The sequence below is a fragment of the Octopus bimaculoides genome, chromosome 8 (genome assembly GCF_046866305.1).
Source record: "Octopus bimaculoides isolate indiv1 chromosome 8, ASM4686630v1, whole genome shotgun sequence".
In the NCBI taxonomy this organism is placed as follows: domain Eukaryota; kingdom Metazoa; phylum Mollusca; class Cephalopoda; order Octopoda; family Octopodidae; genus Octopus; species Octopus bimaculoides.
In genome coordinates this window covers 62,768,192-62,785,691 of record NC_142935.1, presented here as the reverse complement: position 1 = coordinate 62,785,691, position 17,500 = coordinate 62,768,192, and the positions used below count along the sequence as shown (strand labels likewise).

The 17,500-nt window shown below is 36.0% G+C and overlaps 1 protein-coding gene and 1 long non-coding RNA gene across 8 annotated transcripts in view; one reads left to right on the top strand and one right to left on the bottom strand.

Moving 5' to 3' along the window:
• Nucleotides 1–17,500, top strand: part of LOC106883493 (uncharacterized) — a 379,952-nt gene that overhangs the window by 118,103 nt on the left and 244,349 nt on the right. Inside the window, exon 1 of one of the 7 annotated variants that reach the window (XM_089356627.1) lies at nt 12,530–12,739. The exons of the other annotated variants lie outside the window; for them this stretch is intronic. The gene's annotated coding sequence lies outside the window, so the exon portion shown is untranslated. Of the gene's footprint in view, nt 1–12,529; nt 12,740–17,500 lie in introns of those variants that run through there. 7 annotated transcript variants of the gene reach the window in all.
• LOC128248579 (uncharacterized) overlaps nt 5,099–17,500 on the bottom strand; it is a 36,135-nt gene continuing 23,733 nt past the window's right edge. Inside the window, exons 2-3 of the long non-coding RNA XR_008264758.2 lie at nt 5,492–5,565; nt 5,099–5,234 (exon numbers count right to left, since the gene is read on the bottom strand). This is a non-coding gene — a long non-coding RNA (uncharacterized LOC128248579). The remainder of the gene's footprint in view (nt 5,235–5,491; nt 5,566–17,500) is intronic.

The window sequence follows — 17,500 nt, the reverse complement described above, 5'->3', positions numbered from 1 at the left end:
ATGACAATCATCATCACCAAAAACACCATTGCTACCACTGTCACCTCCACCACTACTGCTGCCTGCCGCAGGGTCATAAATTTTACACTCAGTAAAGAAGGCTGAAGTTCCCTTTACTAGCTACTGATTAAGTTTTGAAATCTTCCAGGAGAAATATAAGTAGAGTGGTAGGGTTAAGGGTTTGGGTGGGGTGCTAATCTTTTCAGACATTTTCTCAAGAGGGCATGTTATATGAAGTGAAGGAGATTTTTCAGTTCATAAACTATTTAATTCTACCATTAAATTATCCCACTTTTTACTTATTTGGTTTTATACCCATTTCTCCATACTCTGTAATCGACTAGCCCCTCCCCCCAAATTTCAGGCCTTGTACCTTTTGTAGAAAGGATCATCATCATCATCATCATCATCATCATCATCATCACCATCACCATCACCACCATCACCACCACCACCATCACCACCATCATCATCATCATCATCATCATCATCATCATCATCATCATCATCATCATCACCATCACCACCATCACCACCACCACCACCATCATCATCATCATCATCATCATCATCATCATCATCATCATCATCACCATCATCACCATCATCACCATCATCACCATCATCATCATCATCACCATCATCATCATCATCATCATCATCATCATCATCATCATCATCATCATCATCATCATCATCATCATCATCATCTGTATCATATATCTGTAGCCTAAAGAGGTGATAGGTGCTCAGCAATGTGGAATTTTAATGAGCAGATAACATTATGGTTGTCAGCCTTCTGAGATACTTACCTTTACTCCATGTAATACACACAAGCATATACATCATCATCATTTAACAGCTATTTTCCATGTGGGATGGGTTAGACCGTTTGACTGGATCTGATAAGCTGGAGAGCTGCACCAGGTTCCAGTCATCTGTTTTGGCCTGGTTTCTACAACTGGATGCCCTTCTTAATGCCAACCACTTTACAGAGTGTACTGGGTGTCTTTTATGTGTTACTTATACAGGTGCCTTTTACATTTCAATAGCATAAGTGCCTTTTACAAGATTTTATGTCAATTAATGTTTCAGCTACCCAATTAATAATGACAGAGTTTGTTATATTTCGGGATAGTCATTTTCTTTTTCTTGTCAATCAATATCTCGGAATATAACAACATTTGTTTCAACACACGATTTCACATCAGGAATCTTGCAAAACAAATTCATAAATGTTGTTGGATGATATACTGTGCTTGTGAAGGCCTGTTGAAACCAAGTGAAATTATAGTCGTGGCTGATGCGAGTGTCATCTGACTGGTACTTGTACCGATAGACAGATTGTGGCACGTAAAAAGCACCATTCGACTGTTGGGCCTCGTGGAGGCAGTGACAAGTGACCACGACCCTTGGTGATATACTGTGTTTGTGTCGACCTGTCAAGCCAAATTGTGGCCGATGCTGGTGCCACGTCAATGGTACCCGTGCCGGTGGCATGTAAAAAACACCCACTACACTCTTGGAGTGGTTGTCATTAAGAAGAGCATCCAGACGAAGTCACCTTGCCAAATCAGACTGGAACCTGGTGCAGCCCCCACCAGCTTACCAGTTTGCAGTCAAACCATCCAACTCATGGAAAGCAGACGTTAAATGATGATGATGGTGGTTGTGGTGGTGGTGGTGATGATGATGATGATGTAATAACTGAGTTACAATCCCCTCTTCCTCCAGTCATCACATCCCCAATATCTCACTAAGCCAAAAGTTGGTAGGGCTGAAAGAGGGTCTAGGTCTGTTTGCAATTATATAAGTACCTAAAACAATAAACCGAAAGTATGGTACAAGCTATCAAATCGTAACTACTTCATAACTATTTGTTTTGTTTTTGTTTTTGTTTTTTTTTCAATATATTCTTTATCACAATTATCTTTCACCACAACTACTTTTTAATTATACCCACATTTAATTTTCCCAGAGAATTTAATGAGTAATCACAGAAAATCTCGGCTGTAAAGAGTTAGCATTGCATGATTTAATCTGACTCTCAGCAAAAGATTGGGAACACATTAAATAAAAAATAGTAACAACAACAACAATAATGATAATAACAATAATTTCAAATTTTGGCACAAGGCCTCAAATTTCGGGGGAGGTACACAACTGGTACTTATTTTATCAACCCTGAAAGGATGAATGACAACGTGCACCTCTGTGGAATTTGAACTCAGAACGTAAAGACAAATGAAATACCACTAAGCATTTTGCACAACGTGCTACCAATTCTGCCAGTTTGCCACCTTAATAATAATAATAATAATAATAATAATAATAATAATGATGATGATGATGATGATGATAATAATCTTTTCTGCTAAAGGCACAAGGCCTGAAATTTGGTGGGAGGGGCACAGTCAATTACATTGACTCCAGTGCGTAACTGGTATTTATTTCATTGACCCCCCCAAAAGGATAAAAGGCAAAGTGGACCTTGATGGAAATTGAACTCAGAACATAAAGACAGACAAGATGCCGCTAAGAATTCTGCCCAGCATGCTAACAGTTGTGCCAGCTCGCCACCTTAATGATAAAATAATAATAATAATAATAATAATAATAATAACAACAACAACAATGACAACAACAATAATAATAATCCTTTCTACTGGAAGCACAAGGCCTCAAATTTGGGGAAATGGATTAAGTCAATTACATCAACCCCAGTGCATAACTGGTACTTATTCAATCAGCCCCAAAAGGATGAAAGGCAAAGTCAACCCTGGTGTGATTTGAACGCAGAACGTAACGGCAGATGAAATACCACTAATAATTTCGCCCGGCATGCTAATGATTCTGTCAGCTTGCCGCCTTAACAATAACAATAATAATAATAATGATGATGATAATAATAATGATAATAATAATGATAATAATAATAATAATAATAATAATAATAATAATAATAATAATAATAATAATAATAATAATAATAATAGCACAGTGACAACAGTGTGTATCTTGGAAACAAAATTTCATCTGTGGATTCCAATGCGTACTACTGACTTCAGACTGTTGTGATTTCCTTTGTGAAAGCTACTTCATGCTGTCAGCTTAAATCTTGTCCTTGAAATAACTAGATTAATATGGCCTAGATTAGTTAGTTACTCGATTATGGCATATACTTGGAGACTGAATCTATGTATAAATTATTAACAGCTAACAGCTAAATCATATAAAAATATCATTTAGAGATTAGGAGATTGATATCTTAAAGATTGCTTTCCTGTTGTCATATAAGCAGGATTGTGTTGGTTAAAATATCTAAAACAAGTATTTAGCAAAGTAATTCTTTTTGTCTTATATATTTCTGGTTTCTCTGCTTTTTTTTAATCTACTTCATTGGGTAAAAGGTAAAGACCCCCTTTAGGTTGCACCTAAAAACTTCCCCTCCAGGCAAGGTGGCTTAGTGGAAGACTAGCAGTTGTCCATGCATACCAGCCTCCCCTCTCCATGGCACCAATATTATCCAAGGGAAAAGGCAAATGCTGATACAGCTTGGCACCAGTGACATTGCAACTCATTTCTACAGCTAAGTGAAATGGAGCAACATGAAATAAAGTACATTATTTACATTTGACGGATATTTGTCCTCATCTTGTTTGTTGTTAACACAATGTTTCGGCTGATATACCCTCCAGCCTTCCTCAGGTGTCTTGGGGAAATTTCGAACCTGGGTTCTCATTCCTAAGGTATTCTTTGATGTTGTAATTATTATTATTATTGCTCAGGTCACTGCTTGGAATTGAACTTGGAATCTTGGGGTTAGTAGCCAGCACTCTTAACCACTACGCCATATGCCCGTGGGCCGGAGGGTATATAAGAAAGTTGGAGGGTATATCAGCCGAAACGTTGTGTTAACAACAAACAAGATGAGGACAAATATCCGTCGAATGTAAATAATGTAAATAATGTACATAATTCCTCATCTCTTAAATATAGAACTGTATGAAATAAAGTGTCTTGCTCAAGAACACAGCCCAGCTTGAGAAACAAACTTACAACCTCGCGACTGTAATCCCAATACTGTAGCCACAGAGCCATGTGCCTTCATAATCCACTTCATTAGGTTAAGGTAAAAATCACCTCAAAATACATAAATTTAATTACATCAGGAACATTTCCCATCAGGTATTTTCATCGCTTCGTTCACAATCTTTACAAACTGTCAACTTGCTTACGTTTGATAGAATGAGCAGTTCCATTAAACCTCTTTGCATTTAATGGAACCAATATTCTGTCATTTGATTAATTGTTGTGTGATCCTTCACCACAGTTTATGTTTTGTTTTGTTATATTATTGCTTTGAGTTTTGAATTCTATTTATATAAAATTTAATTAGTGAATATTGCACTCATGTCATGTTGTGGGTACCCTACAGGTGACAAATATTTACTTGCTTAAATATATTGGTTTCAAATTTTGGCACAAGGTCAGCAATTTGGGAGGAGAAGTAAGTCGTTTATACTGACTCCAGGGCTGAACTGGTATATATTTTATCGGGATATGGCGCTTTGGTCTAAAACACTTTGGTCTAAACCACTTTAGTCTTAGACACTTTGGTCTAAAAACATTTTCGTCTAAAGACACTTTCATCTAAGCATTTTTTGCTAAAGATAAAAAGGATTATTAGAATATAGTTATTTAGATCTTTTACATTTGTTTTTTGAGATTCTATAGACAAAATAGTTATTAGACCAAAGTGAGCTTAGACAAAAATGTCTTTATACTAAAGGGCATTCAGACAAAAATGTCTTTAGACTATAGTGTATTTATACAAAAGTTACTTTAGACCAAAGTTCTTTAGACCATAGCGCATTAGACCAAAGTGCTTTAGACGAAAAGTCCTAGATCCATTTTATTGACCCCAAAAAGATGAAAAGCAAAGTTGACCCTGGTGGAATTTGAACTCCTAATGTAATGATGGATGAAATGCTGCTAAGCATTTTGCCTGGTGTGCTAATGATCCTGCCAGCTTGCCATCCTTTCATACTTAAATATACTGAAAATGCATGTCACCTTCCTTTTCCTTACCTTGCTAGTGCTGGTGGCCCGTAAAAAGCACCCACTACACTCTCTGAGTGGTTGGCGTTAGGAATGGCATCCAGCTGTAGAAACCTTGGTAGATCAGATTGGAGCCTGGTGCAGACCTCCTGGCTTGCCAGTCCTCAGCCAAACTGTCAGTAAAGAAAGCGAATGTTAAACGATGATGATGATGATGATGATGTTTTTATACACACACACACACACACACACACACACACATATATATATATATATATATATACACACATACATATACATACATACATACATACATATATATATATATATATATATATATATATATATATTGTAGTTGTAGTCAATTGCTTGCATCCTACCTTGGTGAAACTGGACTAAGTGACCTCTCAACACGACTCTGTTCACTTACCAATTACTGTATGCGGTTCATAGAGGAGGGAGGTTCTATTGAAGCACCAAAAGAGGAGCCGTATGACTTGCACTCTGTAAATACAAAAGAGTAGGCAGTAATTTACTGGATATTTTTGCACAGGTAATATGACTGAGAGAAAGAACGCGAGTGGGAGAGAGAGAGAGATGACAGGCCAGGGTGGATGAATGAAAGGAGCAAGGGTACGACAGCAGAGGGTGTGATAATGTAAATGTGTAAAGTGTGTCTTACCGTAAAATGTGTGCCTGTGGTACTCATTAATGAGAAACAGCTTTAAATGTAGTTATTATACAGATGACTGTGGATGTTTGTCACATTATAGAGATAATTATAGAGAGGAGGAATGCATGCAATCGACTACAATATATTTTTTAGCTTTTACGAGTATGTGCTGAAAAGTTCCTGACTTTGGGTAAGAGATAATAGAGGAGGATCAGTTAATTATGATTTTATTCAACATATTCCCCTCTTAGATTCACATATTTATTGCATTGGTCCTTCAGTTTTTCTTAAGCTCTGTAAAAAGAACTTGGAAAGTTGGGGCTTCCAGCCAGGTCTTTTGTAATACCCTTAAAGCCAGGAACTTTTCAGTACCCCCTCATGTGTGAATATATAGATATGCATATATATATATGAGGGGGTGCTGAAAAGTTCCTGGCTTTTAGTAAAAGAAAATAAAGGAGAATCAGTTAATTATGATTTTCATCATCATTGTCATCGTCATCGTCATCATTATCATCGTCGTTGTTTAACATCCGCTTTCCATGCTGGCATGGGTTGGACGGTTTGATTGAGGACTGGTGAGCCAGATGGCTGCACCAGGCTCCAATCTGATCTGGCAGAGTTTCTACAGCTGGATGCCCGTCTTAACGCCAACCACTCCAAGAGTGTAGTGGGTGCTTTTACATACCACTGACATGAGGGCCAGTCAGAAGGTAAAGTGTGATTTGAGGGGTGTTTTGCTGCTCTTTCTTGCAATGTAAATAATAAGCTATGTAGAAATGTTTCTTGTCACTTTATAATTATGCAAAGCTTGTTACTGTCACTGCTGCTACTGCTGCTACTGCTGCTGCTGTTGTTGTTAGTTCTAAGTGAGTGATTCTGTAGCAAGATGGCCAGTTAATTGAATGTTTAGAGCTGATGTACAATGAATGCATGCACCTGATGTATAATATACAATGTATAATGGTATGTAATGAGTGTATGGACATGATGTATAATGCATAGTGTATTGAATAATGAAAATTAATGCATCAGTGAACCTGATATATAATATACTATATATTACGAGTGTGTGGAACTGATGTATAATGTATAATACATAATAATATATAATATATTATACATAATGATAATATATAATGAGTATGAACAGCTAATACATGTATGTTCTATTTATTTTCCTCTTACATTTCCTGACATATTTATGTAGATAGTATAATGTTAATTAATCATTTAGTTACACTAATTGGTCTACAAGTGTGTCACTATGACTGTACATCATCATTTTTGCTTCAGCTTTTCAAGCTGGCTGAGAAGGGCTGCACAGGTTGTTATAGTCTATGTCAGTTTATATTCAGAATTACAGTCCTCTTAGATGGGGCAGAACTACGTCTTGTTCATGCCCTTTATTTTTTGCCTTGGTTTCTACAGTTTTATAATTTTCCTATCACCAACTGCTTAATAGAGTGTACTAGGTGCATTTCATTATAGTGCCAGCACTAGAACGGTCATCTTGTCTTCAGCAAGACAGAAGAGTCCTCTTTACCCAAGACCAGTGGTTCTCAACAGGAGTCTATATTGCCCCTGAGGATCCATATAAGATTTTGTGGAGTCCATGCAACAAAATAGTAAATTGAATATCCACAATAGCATTTTAAGGGCCCCTGAAAAAATTTGCTTTAGATGTCTGTATTGGTGTGTATTGCAAGGAATGACTAGGTTTCTTTTCTGACATTTTACATATTTCAATAAAGGCGGCGAGCTGGCAGAAATGTTAGCATGTCAGGCAAAATGCCTAGCGGTATTTCGTCTGCTGCTACGTTCTGAGTTCAAATTCCGCTGAGGTCAGCTTTGCCTTTCATCCTTTTGGGGTCGATTAAATAAGTACCAGTTATGCACCAGGGTCAATATAATCGACTTAATCCATTTGTCTGTCCTTGTTTGTCCCCTCTAATGTAGCCCCTTGTGGGCAGTAAAGAAATAAGAAATGTTAGCATGCCGGGCGAAATGCTTAGCGGTATTTCATCTGGCTTTACGTTCTGAGTTCAAATTCTGCTGAGGTCAACTCTGCCTTTCATCCTTTTGTGGTCGATAAATTAAATACCAGTTGTGTACTGGGGTTGATCTAATCGACTGCCCCCCCCTCCCCCCAAATTTCGGGTCATGTGCCTAGAGTAGAAAAATAAAAAATTTTATATAGTTCAACCACCTACACAAGTTAACGTGTGAAGAACAAAATAGGAATTTTGAAAGAAATTTCTATAAAACTAGTTTTTAAACATCGGATGACTATGGGGGTCCATTCGAATATAATAGTAATGAAAGGGGATCCATAGTTAAAAATGTTGAGAACCCCTGCTCTAGACTGTCATTGTTCTGTGTCCATTTGCATCAAAGAGGTTGTCTCTGACATGGCTAAAGAGACTGACTATGCTATTTTAAAATGCAATTGTTATATTTCTTTTAAACAATAGTATAATAATTAAAAGATAGGAGAGTATTGTAGTTCGCTTGAAGCATTGTGTATTGTTTGTAAAGAATAAAAAGTTTAGGAAGGTATAACAATGCAATATAGAACAAAAAATGAACTGTATACCTGTTGTAACTTGGTAAACTGTAGTCCTACAGTTTACCAAGTTACAACAGGTATACAGTCCATTTTTTGTTCTATATTGCATTGTTATACCTTCCTAAACTTTTTCTTCTTTATAATAATTAAAATCATTTCTAGATGACTTCTCTCTCTTATATTACTAGCAATATCACTTATTAATTAATGATTCATGTACTTAACCGTTTTGATACCTACCACCTGAGATTGCACCTTGTTCTATGTTACAAACTCTCTGTTTTAAAGTGATTTAAATTGAAACCTTCTATTAATGTTTCATGTTAATTTTGGTTCTAAGCACCAGTTTAATTATGATGAAATTAATTTTACTAAAATTTTCAAAATTAAAACAGCAACATATTTCAACAGAAATATGGTAATAAAAGAGTTAGACAAAACATTGATTTGTATTATATCATAAAACAAGATTCCACACTTACCACCATCATAGTGTTGTTGTTGATGGTGGTAGTGTTTTTGTTGTTGGAGGAGGAGGTGGTGGTGGTGGTTGTGATGATGATGATGATGATGATGATGATGATGATGATGGTGGTGGTGGTGGTGGTGATGGCGGTGGGGGTGGTAGGATGGTGGTTGTGGTGGTGGTGGTGGTGGTGGTGGTGGTGGTGGCAGTGGTGGTGGTGGTGGTAGTGGTGATGATGATGAGGATGATGGTGATGATGATGATGGTGTTGAGTATGCTTAGAAATCTCAAGTTGTGCAATTTTCTTTCCTGTTTCAAAAGTACGTGTGTACTGAATGTATAATTACCTTAGCAATTATAATTATTAATTGCTACAATATTTTCAGTAACTAACTTTTTCTGCTCATATTAATTACTTGTGTACTCACTAATTTCTTTTGTGCAACAGTTGCAAAATGTATGTTTCTGTGTGTGTGTGTGTGTGTGTGTTTGTATGCGTGTGCGTCCTTGTCTTGGCATCATGTAATGGTTGTAAACATGTATGACTACCATACAAGCGATGCTGTTCGTTTCCAGTCTTTCATGGAAAGAATGTCTGACCATAGGAAATATTACCTTGCTTGGAAACAGGTGAGATTTGATGACAGGAAGGGCATCTGGTCACTGAAAATTTTGCCTCCACGAATTCCATCTGAACCATGCAAGCATGGAAAAGTGGATGTTAAATGATGATGATGATAACCGCCTAAGTCTTGAGAATAACTTTTCTTTGATAATGCCGGATGGCACGTGTAAAGACATTCGAGCGAGATCGTTGCCAGTGCCGCCGAACTGGCTCCTGTGCAGGTGGCATGTAAAAAACACCATTTTGAGCGTGGCCGTTGCCAGTACTGCCTGACTGGCCTTTGTGCTGGTGGCACGTAAAAGCACCCACTACATTCTCGGAGTGGTTGGTGTTAGGAAGGGCATCCAGCTGTAGAAACTCTGCCAAATCAGATTGGAGCCTGGTGTAGCCATCCGGTTTCACCAGTCCTCAGTCAAATCGTCCAAACCATGCTAGCATGGAAAGCGAACATTAAACGACGATGATGATGATGATGTCATTAGCATAGAACGCAAACACGATATTTCCAAAATTTTTAGTTTGAATATGTCTTTGGCTTTAAGGATTTTTCATGTTTGTAATACATATGTTGGGATGGAAAGAGCAACATGGTAAGGCTTGTCTTTCAGTCTGTGGCTGACACACTGCTTCTTCTGGCTTATGCTTCTCAGTTGTCTTTCTATGTGTGTGTGTGTGTGTGTGTGTGTGTGTTCTTTTATTCTTTTACTTGTTTCAATCATTTGACTGTGGCTATACTGGAGCACCACCTTTAGTCGAACAATTGACCATAGAACTTATTCTTTGTAAGCCTAGTACTTACTCTATCATTCTCTAATGCCAACCCGCTAAGTTACAGTGCTGATGTATGTATATGTATGTATGTATGTATATATATATATATATATATATATATATATATATATATATATATATATATATATATATATTTAAATTATGTGTATTTATTTTATCCTAATTAATAATAATTCGGATAGAATAAATGGGTTAATAGAAACCAGGGTAGCAAAGATCACAAAATAACTGTGGTGTAATTCCTGTTTTTGAGGCAGAAACTCCTTGATATTTTGGGTATTTGAGTATATATAAATTTAAGGAATGGAGTGAACGCATGTTATAACTGCATACTTTATTCCGACATATGTTTCGAAGAATTACAATTTATGCGATCCATAGGAATCGTCGATGTTAAAAATGTAAACTTCTCCTCAGGGAAATGCATGGGGATCATCTCAAACGTAAGACATTATGTTGGAATAAAGTATGCAGTTATAACATGCGTTCACTCCATTCCTTAAATTTATATATATATATATATATATATATATATATATATATATATATATATATATATATATATATATGTATGTATGTATGTATGTATGTATGTATGTATATATGCATATATATATGTGTATGTATATATATGCATGTATATATATGTATATATATATGTATGCATATATATATTGGCATTAGGAAGGGCATCCAGCTGTAGAAATTCTGCCAAATCAGATTGGAGCCTGGTGTAGCCATCTGGTTAACCAGTCCTCAGTCAAATCGTCCAACCCATGCTAGCATTGAAAGCGGACGTTAAACGATGATGATGATGATCATCATCATCATAGATACACACCTTCTACTCACACATACATAGTTACATGCTTGTGTATGTATGTATGTATGTATGTATGTATGTATGCATATATGTATGTACGTATGTATGTATGTAAGTATGTATGTATGAATGTATGTATGGCTGAATATATATATCCAAAGGCAGAGGTTAGAAGTTAAGAGACTGTTGGAATAGATAAGGAGTGTGAGAAAATTAAGAGTTCTAAAGTTACTCTACTATTATTTGTCTAATATGCAATCATGTTAAGCAGATGAGATAAACCTCCTATTGTTACACACTTCATAATAACATTTGATATTAGAAGAAAAAAAACTTAAAAGGTCATGTCAAAAGATTATATACACACATTTATATAACATATTCAGACTGTCTGCATCTTTTCCTCCCTCCATCTGCACCTCTCTCCCTCTCTCTTTCACTCACTATGTATACACACACACACACACACACACACACACACACACACACACATTTAAATGTGTATATTTATATTAGTATATTTATATATATTTGTGGGTATGTGAGTATCTATCTGTGCATACGTATATATGCGGGGGGGGGGGGGTGAAAAGCTCCAGGTTTTGTGTAAAAGAAAATACAGGAGGATCAGTTAATTATGATTTTATTCAACATATTCCCCTCTCAGATTCACACACTTATTGCAGTAGTCCTTCAGTTTTTCTAAGCCCTGTAGAAAGGACTCTGAAGGCTGGGCCTCCAAACAGGCCTTTCACGACACCCTTAAAGCCAGGAACTTTTCAGTATACCCTTGTATATTTATTTACCTAGATATACATGCATGTGTGTGTGTATGTGTGTGTGTATGTTTATATATGTCTGTCTCTATGTCCTTAAGCCTGACATCATTTGAAAAAGCTATGTATGTGTTTGTGTTTGTGTACCAAGCAATGCACTTAACAGAAATTGCCAAATTAAGTGTGAGAATTAAAGACTGTTGCTGCAGTTGACAAGACTGAATAGAAAAAAACCCTTCGAGTCAATGTCCTCATCATTGTCACAGTCTAATGACTTAAATAAGGAAAAGGGTCAAAGAAATCACCATATGCATACACATATGTATGTTATTATTCAATTTATTTCAAGATTTCTTGCCAACAGAGAAAGAACCGGTTTCTAACCTAGATTCAAGGTTCCTTCATTGGAATTTCAACATCAACAGCAGGGTATTTTTGTTTGTTGATTTGTATGTATGTATGTATGTATGTATGTATGTATGTATGTATGTATGTATGTATGCATGCATGCATGTATGTATGTCATTCAATGCTTATAAAGCATTCGTGTGTTTCAGTAAACTTGATGAAACATATATGATAATTATAAAGTATTGAATACCATACTTGTTTACTGTATTTTATAAATACTACTACATGGCTTGTATCACACACACTAGCCTATCCTATTATTTGATGACCTGCATCATACCATACCGGACATAGGAGTAGACTGTTGGAACCAACTACTGAGCCAGTGTGGACATAACTTTTATGAAGTTTGCTTTCTGACCAAGGAGGTTGAATTTAGTCCCACTGTATGACATCTTGGGTAAATTTTATCAAACTTAGCCTGTCTATTTGTCTGTTTAAATAACTACCTATATATACCTCTACTTAATGTCTATTTATATGTATAGTTTTAATATATAAAAATAGTCAGACATTACTTGAAGGATCACTCTATACTTTTAGGTATGTATTGAGTTAAGTATTTATTTTATTTTATTTTATTTTATTTTATTTTATTTTAACATGTAGAGTATCTTATATATTTTGCTTTAACTCTTTAGTATTCAGATTATCTTGTCAAATGTAATGTTTATTTGTTCACATTATTTTGAATTAATCCTGCATTATCTCATGGTTTTGAGATTTTGATTGTTTATTCTTATAGCGGCCTTATAGGGTAGGTTTGAGAGGCCAGTTCTGGCTAGTTTGAACATAAAACAGGTAGAATATTTGGGCTGGATATGGCTGGATTAAGTGCTAAAAGGTTAAAGGAAAGGTTTACATTGACTTTGAAATTCCAGTTCAGCTGTCTGTATCAGGATGTAATGCTTCTTTGGTTTTCCAAGCTTCTAAAATATTTTTTGGTTCATCGTGTGAGTTGAGTACAGTGGTTTCAAAGTATGTAGTATTAAATAGTGAATTTTTGTGGCAGATAAAGAAACATTTCTATTAGTAATAACTTAATTAAACTATATAGTTTTACATTCAAAAGTAATTTTATTTTAGAATTATAAATAGGAATACACACACTACACACACACACACACAGACACACACACACATGAAGAGGACTGCATACTATATGTTTCTCGGTTTCCATTGTTTCTGTTTCTTCAGCTCATACTGTCTTCATAAAAATGGCACTGACGCCCAATATTGTCTTGTGAGTTGCTTATGATAGCTTCAAGAGCCACATGTGGTTTGCAAGCCACAGTTTAGCCACCGTTGCTATATATATATATGGAATGAGTTAACCCACAAAACAGTGACTACATGGTAGCTAGACATGATACGGATAGTAGGTAATCCTTCTTCAAACCACACCCTACTTTGTATGTGTGTGAGTGTGTGTATATGTGTGTGTTGTGTATATGCATGTGTGTGTATACACACATATATGAACACACACACATATATATGTGTATATATATATATATATATATATATATATATACAAACATACATATATATATATATATATACATATATATACATATATATACATATATATATATATATATATATATATATATATATATATATATATATATATATATATATATATATATACATATATACATACATACATACACACACACATATATACATATACATATACATATGCATACTTACATAATTAATGAAAATGGTAAAACATATAATATCCGATACAGTATATCATTGAACTTGGTTGCAATATAAAAATGGAAGCAATGCCCTGTTCATACATACACACACACACACACATATATCGTCTCTTTATATATATACACATACACACACATATACATATATCAAGGGCTTATATGGCCCTTTATTAGACTATTTTCCTTCTTCATTGCACAGAGATCGCCATAAGCTTTAAGCTTATATAATAATACTATTATTGTTATTTACAGGATTGTAAAAATGGCGCCGTATAAAAAAACCATTTGCATCAACAGCATACACACACACACACACACACACACATATATATATACATATGTATATATGCCCCCGGACTGGCTCTTGTGCAGGTGGCACATAAAAGACACCGTTTCGAGTGTGGCCGTTTTCGTGCGGGTGACACGTAAAAGCACCCACTACACTCTCTGAGTGGTTGGCGTTAGGAAGGGCATCCAGCTGTAGAAACTCTGCCAAATTAGATTGGAGCCTGGTGTAGCCATCCGGTTGCACCAGTCCTCAGTCAAATCGTCCAACCCATGCTAGCATGGAAAGCGGACGTTAAACGATGATGATGATGATGATGATATATATATATATATATATATATATATATATACACACACACACACATATATATACACACACATACTTGCACAGGTACACACATGTACACACACACACACACACACTAACACACGCACTAACACACAAACGCACACGTACGCACACACACATACAGAGAGAGATAGAGAGAAGGAGAGAGAGAGAGAGCGAAAGAGCCCTCATTATACACACTACTTTTATCTCAGAAACTGATATATGTATTTATTTAGCTATCCAAATATACACACTTGCAGTATGTTTGTTTGCAAACCATGAGTGATACGCCTGCCTCTAATGTGCACTTCCTCCCAAATGAGTGTAGTCCTAAAGAGTAGCGAGACGAGTGCACAGGAGTACTTGCGATATTGATATGATATTTGTTGGGGATTAAGATGTAAAAATATTGAAGCTGAAATGATGTATCATTTTTCTCCCTCTGCTGCTACTACTGTTGCTGCTACTGTTGCTGCTACTGCTGCTGCTGCTACGATTCCTTGTCTTCTTTCTTCTTCTTCTTCTTCTTTGCCTTTCCTCCTCCTCCTTCTACTCCTCCTCCTCCTTCTCCTCCTTCTCCTCCCCTCCTCCTCCTCCTCCTCCTCCTCCTCACCTCCTCCTTCTCCTTCTCCCCTCCACTTCTCCTTATTTGCCTTTCCTCCCCCCCCTCCTCATCCCCCTCCCCTCCCCCTCCCCCTCCCCCTCCTCCCCCTCCCCCTCCCCTACTGACATCATGGTCATTTATTTTTTTCACAAATTTGGCCATACACATTGATGAATTTGCTGTGATAGATCATTTCAAATCAGCCAGAAAGGTACAAGTATACTTGTGATTGGTGTCAGCAGCTTGAAACAAACAAAAGAAAAGCTATAGCTTTAAGCTTTACCAGAATATGGTAAACTGTTGCTTTCCATATCCTGTATCAGTAATGACATAATGAGGACAATAACCAGTATGGCTTATTCCAGTAATAAAATTTCCTCACTGTGATTCCATAAATTTAGTACATTCTGTCATAAACTTTAACAAAAATATGCCAAAAAAAAAAGAAAGCAACATAAATTTAATATCTTAGCCTTAATACATGCCAAAAAAATTAATTTTTTCTTAATTCATAATACTTATAAACATAACATTTTAAGAATAGTCCCAGTTTAGCTGTCTGACACTGTATGAATACATATTATACATGTATATGTGTGCATATATATATGTATATGTGTGCATATATATATGTATATGCGTGCACGCACACACACACACACACACACACACACACACACACACACACACACAAATATCACCATCATCATCATTTAGCGTCCATTTTCCATGCTGGCATGGGATGGAAGGTTTGACTGTGGTTTCTATGGCTGGATGCCCTTCCTAATGCCAACCACTTCAAGAGTTTTGTGGGAGCTCTTTATGTGCCACCGACACAGGTGCCAGTTAAGTAGCACCGGTATCGCCCATGACTACAATCTCACTTGGCTTGACAGGTCTTCTCAATCACAGTATAATGCCAAAAACCTTGTTGTGTGTATGTGTGTATGCGTGTGTATGTGCATGTGCATGTATGTGTATACATATACATATACATACATACATATATATATATATATATATATATATATATATATATATATGGGAGAATTTACGAAAAAAACAACAGACGAGGACAGGTGGTGTAAACAACAAAAGGATGTATTAGTTTAACGCTCGGGAATAGAGAAAGTCTTTAATGTTTTGAGCTACGCTCTTCAACAGAAAGACTACAGAGAAAACAAGGAGAAAAACACGGAGTATATATATATATATATGTCATCCTGTCTTTCTTTACATATATATTATATATTAATACTTTATTTTTTTTTCAAAAAGCCCCACAAGAGTGCACAACATTTACGTTTAGAGTCATCCAAGTATTAAACAAAATACTTTGAAGTAGCATTCAATCAAAATAGCTATCTATGTATCATTATAATTAACGTATATACCCTGTTGGAAAACTATAGTATTTTACTTGTCAATGGTATCTATACATTTAAGTATGGCACCTAACTGGATATTTTCATATATGTATGTTTGTGTTGTGACAATCTTCCCAAAGACTGCAATCGGTTTTGTATGTAACGAGAGCTGCATGAAAGCTTAGTTATAGATTTTAGAGGTTTTTGAGACAATTTTCATGTATACCCATCAGTGGTGGCTCATAGATAAAATTAGTGGGGGTCCTGCTTCAGAAAATTTTTAGCCATTGTTTTAATATTATTATAAAATGAAATAAACATATAAAAAGAATATTTATACATATATTTCATTGGTTCACGTTTTAGCCACTTACAGTTAGTGTTTTTAATTTGTTCACCTAACATCGCTGTGAATTCCCCCTTGTTTTTCAAAAATCCCCACTAAATCACAAAATAAGGGGGGAAAATCTGCCCTATTTTGCAAATCCTGGTAGCAACACTGAAGCTGGAAGCAGGATAATGATCTAATTCAACACTTTATCATTCAAGGATATAAACATATTTTTAAGCACAACACATGCGGAATCAAAAAGAAGCACTACCTTTCACCAGCACACAAAGGTTGGCACAGTGTGAACGATAGTGCTCTCTCTCTCCCCGGCATAAGGCTTCCTGCCTTGGACATGTGAGCATGCGCACAACAGCCAAACACTGCATCGCTGGAACTGTGAAGTGCACAGTTCTATGCAAGGATTTTTGCATTTTTTTCGTAAAGTGGGGGATGGCTACTGACATTAAGCTTAAGGATTATATAATGTAAAGTATAAAGAAAGAATTTAAGGGAAAAGGACTTATATTGAATGTTATCAATAATATCGGGTGGAAATCGGGGATGCTGCAGTTCCGCAGTGCCTGTACATGAGCTGCCACTGATGCCCATATATGTTGATGTTGTTATTTAGGGTATTTGTACCGCAGTTAATACCG